Source organism: Gadus chalcogrammus, chromosome 12 (assembly GCF_026213295.1).
Source record: "Gadus chalcogrammus isolate NIFS_2021 chromosome 12, NIFS_Gcha_1.0, whole genome shotgun sequence".
Lineage (NCBI taxonomy): Eukaryota > Metazoa > Chordata > Actinopteri > Gadiformes > Gadidae > Gadus > Gadus chalcogrammus.
This window is the reverse complement of record NC_079423.1, coordinates 7662138-7668319: the sequence shown is the minus strand read 5'-3', so window position 1 is coordinate 7668319 and position 6182 is coordinate 7662138. Positions and strand designations below refer to the sequence as shown.

Genomic DNA, 6182 nt, shown 5'->3' with positions numbered 1-6182 from the left:
AACTTTTACAAAAAAAATCATTAGTTAGATATAAACGGCAGTAATTGATTCAGTAGGACTCCTTATCCATGTAAACGATCATTGTGACATCTGAATTCATTAATTATCTGAAATACACTGCGTGTTGTGATGTTAAATGTTTGAACCAAGGTTAACGGTTAAGTGTCAGAGAATGGGTGGTGATTTTTTGACGTCCTCTAATGATCTGAAGGAGCGTGCGTGTTTGTGTTGGTGAAAGTTTAAGAAATGTACAACTGTCGGTTCAGCTCTCTGGTGCTCCCTGCTGGCAGTATCACTATACTGTCCTCATGTTTCACAAAAACAGTTTTGAGAGACGTTGTCAGTTTTTGTATGTTGCTTAAATCCTCCAAAGCGGTTGGCAGTAAACATCAGGTCACGGTACGCCACGGTAGGCCACGGAGGCAATGAGCTCGAGTTGAAAAAGAAAAAGCTTACAGCACCTGGTATTCCCAGGCGGTCTCCCATCAAGTACTAACCAGGCCCGACCCTGCTTAGCTTCCGAGATCAGACGAGATCGGGCGTGTTCAGGGTGGTATGGCCGTAAGCAATTAGTGCAGGCGCAAAACCAGGTTTTATACAGTAGCACATAAGGAGTGAGAAAGCTGCTGAGGCTCGACGTTACACTTTTACAAAAACAATCATTAGTTAGATATAAACGGCAGTAATTGATTCAGTAGGACTCCTTATCCATGTAAACGATCATTGTGACATCTGAATTCATTAATTATCTGAAATACACTGCGTGTGCGTGTGATGTTAAATGTTTGAACCAAGGTTAACGGTTAAAGTGTCAGAGAATGGGTGGTGATTTTTTGACGTCCTCCCATGATCTGAAGTGAGCGTGCGTGTTTGTGTTGGTGAAAGTTTAAGAAATGTACAACTGTCGGTTCAGCTCTCTGGTGCTCCCTGCTGGCAGTATCACTATACTGTCCTCATGTTTCACAAAAATAGTTTTGAGAGACGTTGTCAGTTTTTGTATGTTGCTTAAATCCTCCAAAGCGGTTGGCAGTAAACATCAGGTCACGGTACGCCACGGTAGGCCACGGAGTCAATGAGCTCGAGTTGAAAAAGAAAAAGCTTACAGCACCTGGTATTCCCAGGCGGTCTCCCATCCAAGTACTAACCAGGCCCGACCCTGCTTAGCTTCCGAGATCAGACGAGATCGGGCGTGTTCAGGGTGGTATGGCCGTAAGCAATTAGTGCAGGCGCAAAACCAGGTTTTATACAGTAGCACATAAGGAGTGAGAAAGCTGCTGAGGCTCGACGTTACACTTTACAAAAACAATCATTAGTTAGATATAAACGGCAGTAATTGATTCAGTAGGACTCCTTATCCATGTAAACGATCATTGTGACATCTGAATTCATTAATTATCTGAAATACACTGCGTGTGCGTGTGATGTTAAATGTTTGAACCAAGGTTAACGGTTAAAGTGTCAGAGAATGGGTGGTGATTTTTTGACGTCCTCCCATGATCTGAAGTGAGCGTGCGTGTTTGTGTTGGTGAAAGTTTAAGAAATGTACAACTGTCGGTTCAGCTCTCTGGTGCTCCCTGCTGGCAGTATCACTATACTGTCCTCATGTTTCACAAAAATAGTTTTGAGAGACGTTGTCAGTTTTTGTATGTTGCTTAAATCCTCCAAAGCGGTTGGCAGTAAACATCAGGTCACGGTACGCCACGGTAGGCCACGGAGTCAATGAGCTCGAGTTGAAAAAGAAAAAGCTTACAGCACCTGGTATTCCCAGGCGGTCTCCCATCCAAGTACTAACCAGGCCCGACCCTGCTTAGCTTCCGAGATCAGACGAGATCGGGCGTGTTCAGGGTGGTATGGCCGTAAGCAATTAGTGCAGGCGCAAAACCAGGTTTTATACAGTAGCACATAAGGAGTGAGAAAGCTGCTGAGGCTCGACGTTACACTTTTACAAAAACAATCATTAGTTAGATATAAACGGCAGTAATTGATTCAGTAGGACTCCTTATCCATGTAAACGATCATTGTGACATCTGAATTCATTAATTATCTGAAATACACTGCGTGTGCGTGTGATGTTAAATGTTTGAACCAAGGTTAACGGTTAAAGTGTCAGAGAATGGGTGGTGATTTTTTGACGTCCTCCCATGATCTGAAGTGAGCGTGCGTGTTTGTGTTGGTGAAAGTTTAAGAAATGTACAACTGTCGGTTCAGCTCTCTGGTGCTCCCTGCTGGCAGTATCACTATACTGTCCTCATGTTTCACAAAAATAGTTTTGAGAGACGTTGTCAGTTTTTGTATGTTGCTTAAATCCTCCAAAGCGGTTGGCAGTAAACATCAGGTCACGGTACGCCACGGTAGGCCACGGAGTCAATGAGCTCGAGTTGAAAAAGAAAAAGCTTACAGCACCTGGTATTCCCAGGCGGTCTCCCATCCAAGTACTAACCAGGCCCGACCCTGCTTAGCTTCCGAGATCAGACGAGATCGGGCGTGTTCAGGGTGGTATGGCCGTAAGCAATTAGTGCAGGCGCAAAACCAGGTTTTATACAGTAGCACATAAGGAGTGAGAAAGCTGCTGAGGCTCGACGTTACACTTTTACAAAAACAATCATTAGTTAGATATAAACGGCAGTAATTGATTCAGTAGGACTCCTTATCCATGTAAACGATCATTGTGACATCTGAATTCATTAATTATCTGAAATACACTGCGTGTGCGTGTGATGTTAAATGTTTGAACCAAGGTTAACGGTTAAAGTGTCAGAGAATGGGTGGTGATTTTTTGACGTCCTCCCATGATCTGAAGTGAGCGTGCGTGTTTGTGTTGGTGAAAGTTTAAGAAATGTACAACTGTCGGTTCAGCTCTCTGGTGCTCCCTGCTGGCAGTATCACTATACTGTCCTCATGTTTCACAAAAATAGTTTTGAGAGACGTTGTCAGTTTTTGTATGTTGCTTAAATCCTCCAAAGCGGTTGGCAGTAAACATCAGGTCACGGTACGCCACGGTAGGCCACGGAGTCAATGAGCTCGAGTTGAAAAAGAAAAAGCTTACAGCACCTGGTATTCCCAGGCGGTCTCCCATCCAAGTACTAACCAGGCCCGACCCTGCTTAGCTTCCGAGATCAGACGAGATCGGGCGTGTTCAGGGTGGTATGGCCGTAAGCAATTAGTGCAGGCGCAAAACCAGGTTTTATACAGTAGCACATAAGGAGTGAGAAAGCTGCTGAGGCTCGACGTTACACTCTTACAAAAACAATCATTAGTTAGATATAAACGGCAGTAATTGATTCAGTAGGACTCCTTATCCATGTAAACGATCATTGTGACATCTGAATTCATTAATTATCTGAAATACACTGCGTGTGCGTGTGATGTTAAATGTTTGAACCAAGGTTAACGGTTAAAGTGTCAGAGAATGGGTGGTGATTTTTTGACGTCCTCCCATGATCTGAAGTGAGCGTGCGTGTTTGTGTTGGTGAAAGTTTAAGAAATGTACAACTGTCGGTTCAGCTCTCTGGTGCTCCCTGCTGGCAGTATCACTATACTGTCCTCATGTTTCACAAAAATAGTTTTGAGAGACGTTGTCAGTTTTTGTATGTTGCTTAAATCCTCCAAAGCGGTTGGCAGTAAACATCAGGTCACGGTACGCCACGGTAGGCCACGGAGTCAATGAGCTCGAGTTGAAAAAGAAAAAGCTTACAGCACCTGGTATTCCCAGGCGGTCTCCCATCCAAGTACTAACCAGGCCCGACCCTGCTTAGCTTCCGAGATCAGACGAGATCGGGCGTGTTCAGGGTGGTATGGCCGTAAGCAATTAGTGCAGGCGCAAAACCAGGTTTTATACAGTAGCACATAAGGAGTGAGAAAGCTGCTGAGGCTCGACGTTACACTTTTACAAAAACAATCATTAGTTAGATATAAACGGCAGTAATTGATTCAGTAGGACTCCTTATCCATGTAAACGATCATTGTGACATCTGAATTCATTAATTATCTGAAATACACTGCGTGTGCGTGTGATGTTAAATGTTTGAACCAAGGTTAACGGTTAAAGTGTCAGAGAATGGGTGGTGATTTTTTGACGTCCTCCCATGATCTGAAGTGAGCGTGCGTGTTTGTGTTGGTGAAAGTTTAAGAAATGTACAACTGTCGGTTCAGCTCTCTGGTGCTCCCTGCTGGCAGTATCACTATACTGTCCTCATGTTTCACAAAAATAGTTTTGAGAGACGTTGTCAGTTTTTGTATGTTGCTTAAATCCTCCAAAGCGGTTGGCAGTAAACATCAGGTCACGGTACGCCACGGTAGGCCACGGAGTCAATGAGCTCGAGTTGAAAAAGAAAAAGCTTACAGCACCTGGTATTCCCAGGCGGTCTCCCATCCAAGTACTAACCAGGCCCGACCCTGCTTAGCTTCCGAGATCAGACGAGATCGGGCGTGTTCAGGGTGGTATGGCCGTAAGCAATTAGTGCAGGCGCAAAACCAGGTTTTATACAGTAGCACATAAGGAGTGAGAAAGCTGCTGAGGCTCGACGTTACACTTTTACAAAAACAATCATTAGTTAGATATAAACGGCAGTAATTGATTCAGTAGGACTCCTTATCCATGTAAACGATCATTGTGACATCTGAATTCATTAATTATCTGAAATACACTGCGTGTGCGTGTGATGTTAAATGTTTGAACCAAGGTTAACGGTTAAAGTGTCAGAGAATGGGTGGTGATTTTTTGACGTCCTCCCATGATCTGAAGTGAGCGTGCGTGTTTGTGTTGGTGAAAGTTTAAGAAATGTACAACTGTCGGTTCAGCTCTCTGGTGCTCCCTGCTGGCAGTATCACTATACTGTCCTCATGTTTCACAAAAATAGTTTTGAGAGACGTTGTCAGTTTTTGTATGTTGCTTAAATCCTCCAAAGCGGTTGGCAGTAAACATCAGGTCACGGTACGCCACGGTAGGCCACGGAGTCAATGAGCTCGAGTTGAAAAAGAAAAAGCTTACAGCACCTGGTATTCCCAGGCGGTCTCCCATCCAAGTACTAACCAGGCCCGACCCTGCTTAGCTTCCGAGATCAGACGAGATCGGGCGTGTTCAGGGTGGTATGGCCGTAAGCAATTAGTGCAGGCGCAAAACCAGGTTTTATACAGTAGCACATAAGGAGTGAGAAAGCTGCTGAGGCTCGACGTTACACTTTACAAAAACAATCATTAGTTAGATATAAACGGCAGTAATTGATTCAGTAGGACTCCTTATCCATGTAAACGATCATTGTGACATCTGAATTCATTAATTATCTGAAATACACTGCGTGTGCGTGTGATGTTAAATGTTTGAACCAAGGTTAACGGTTAAAGTGTCAGAGAATGGGTGGTGATTTTTTGACGTCCTCCCATGATCTGAAGTGAGCGTGCGTGTTTGTGTTGGTGAAAGTTTAAGAAATGTACAACTGTCGGTTCAGCTCTCTGGTGCTCCCTGCTGGCAGTATCACTATACTGTCCTCATGTTTCACAAAAATAGTTTTGAGAGACGTTGTCAGTTTTTGTATGTTGCTTAAATCCTCCAAAGCGGTTGGCAGTAAACATCAGGTCACGGTACGCCACGGTAGGCCACGGAGTCAATGAGCTCGAGTTGAAAAAGAAAAAGCTTACAGCACCTGGTATTCCCAGGCGGTCTCCCATCCAAGTACTAACCAGGCCCGACCCTGCTTAGCTTCCGAGATCAGACGAGATCGGGCGTGTTCAGGGTGGTATGGCCGTAAGCAATTAGTGCAGGCGCAAAACCAGGTTTTATACAGTAGCACATAAGGAGTGAGAAAGCTGCTGAGGCTCGACGTTACACTCTTACAAAAACAATCATTAGTTAGATATAAACGGCAGTAATTGATTCAGTAGGACTCCTTATCCATGTAAACGATCATTGTGACATCTGAATTCATTAATTATCTGAAATACACTGCGTGTGCGTGTGATGTTAAATGTTTGAACCAAGGTTAACGGTTAAAGTGTCAGAGAATGGGTGGTGATTTTTTGACGTCCTCCCATGATCTGAAGTGAGCGTGCGTGTTTGTGTTGGTGAAAGTTTAAGAAATGTACAACTGTCGGTTCAGCTCTCTGGTGCTCCCTGCTGGCAGTATCACTATACTGTCCTCATGTTTCACAAAAATAGTTTTGAGAGACGTTGTCAGTTTTTGTAT

At 44.1% G+C, this 6182-nt stretch overlaps 9 non-coding genes across 9 annotated transcripts; all 9 read right to left on the bottom strand.

Annotated features, from left to right (window-relative positions):
* Positions 1 to 449: 449 nt before the first annotated feature.
* On the bottom strand, positions 450 to 567 carry LOC130400906 (5S ribosomal RNA). Its single transcript, XR_008903375.1, has one exon. It is a non-coding gene; the product is annotated as a 5S ribosomal RNA (ribosomal RNA).
* A 529-nt stretch (positions 568 to 1096) lies between these two features.
* LOC130396831 (5S ribosomal RNA) lies at positions 1097 to 1215 on the bottom strand. The gene has a single exon (XR_008899447.1). It is a non-coding gene; the product is annotated as a 5S ribosomal RNA (ribosomal RNA).
* A 528-nt stretch (positions 1216 to 1743) lies between these two features.
* On the bottom strand, positions 1744 to 1862 carry LOC130396830 (5S ribosomal RNA). Its single transcript, XR_008899446.1, has one exon. It is a non-coding gene; the product is annotated as a 5S ribosomal RNA (ribosomal RNA).
* A 529-nt stretch (positions 1863 to 2391) lies between these two features.
* On the bottom strand, positions 2392 to 2510 carry LOC130396829 (5S ribosomal RNA). Its single transcript, XR_008899445.1, has one exon. It is a non-coding gene; the product is annotated as a 5S ribosomal RNA (ribosomal RNA).
* Positions 2511 to 3039: 529 nt separating this feature from the next.
* LOC130396828 (5S ribosomal RNA) lies at positions 3040 to 3158 on the bottom strand. Its single transcript, XR_008899444.1, has one exon. It is a non-coding gene; the product is annotated as a 5S ribosomal RNA (ribosomal RNA).
* Positions 3159 to 3687: 529 nt separating this feature from the next.
* On the bottom strand, positions 3688 to 3806 carry LOC130396827 (5S ribosomal RNA). Its single transcript, XR_008899443.1, has one exon. It is a non-coding gene; the product is annotated as a 5S ribosomal RNA (ribosomal RNA).
* Positions 3807 to 4335: 529 nt separating this feature from the next.
* LOC130396826 (5S ribosomal RNA) lies at positions 4336 to 4454 on the bottom strand. Its single transcript, XR_008899442.1, has one exon. It is a non-coding gene; the product is annotated as a 5S ribosomal RNA (ribosomal RNA).
* Positions 4455 to 4983: 529 nt separating this feature from the next.
* Positions 4984 to 5102, bottom strand: LOC130396825 (5S ribosomal RNA). Its single transcript, XR_008899441.1, has one exon. It is a non-coding gene; the product is annotated as a 5S ribosomal RNA (ribosomal RNA).
* A 528-nt stretch (positions 5103 to 5630) lies between these two features.
* Positions 5631 to 5749, bottom strand: LOC130396824 (5S ribosomal RNA). The gene has a single exon (XR_008899440.1). It is a non-coding gene; the product is annotated as a 5S ribosomal RNA (ribosomal RNA).
* Positions 5750 to 6182: the final 433 nt, after the last annotated feature.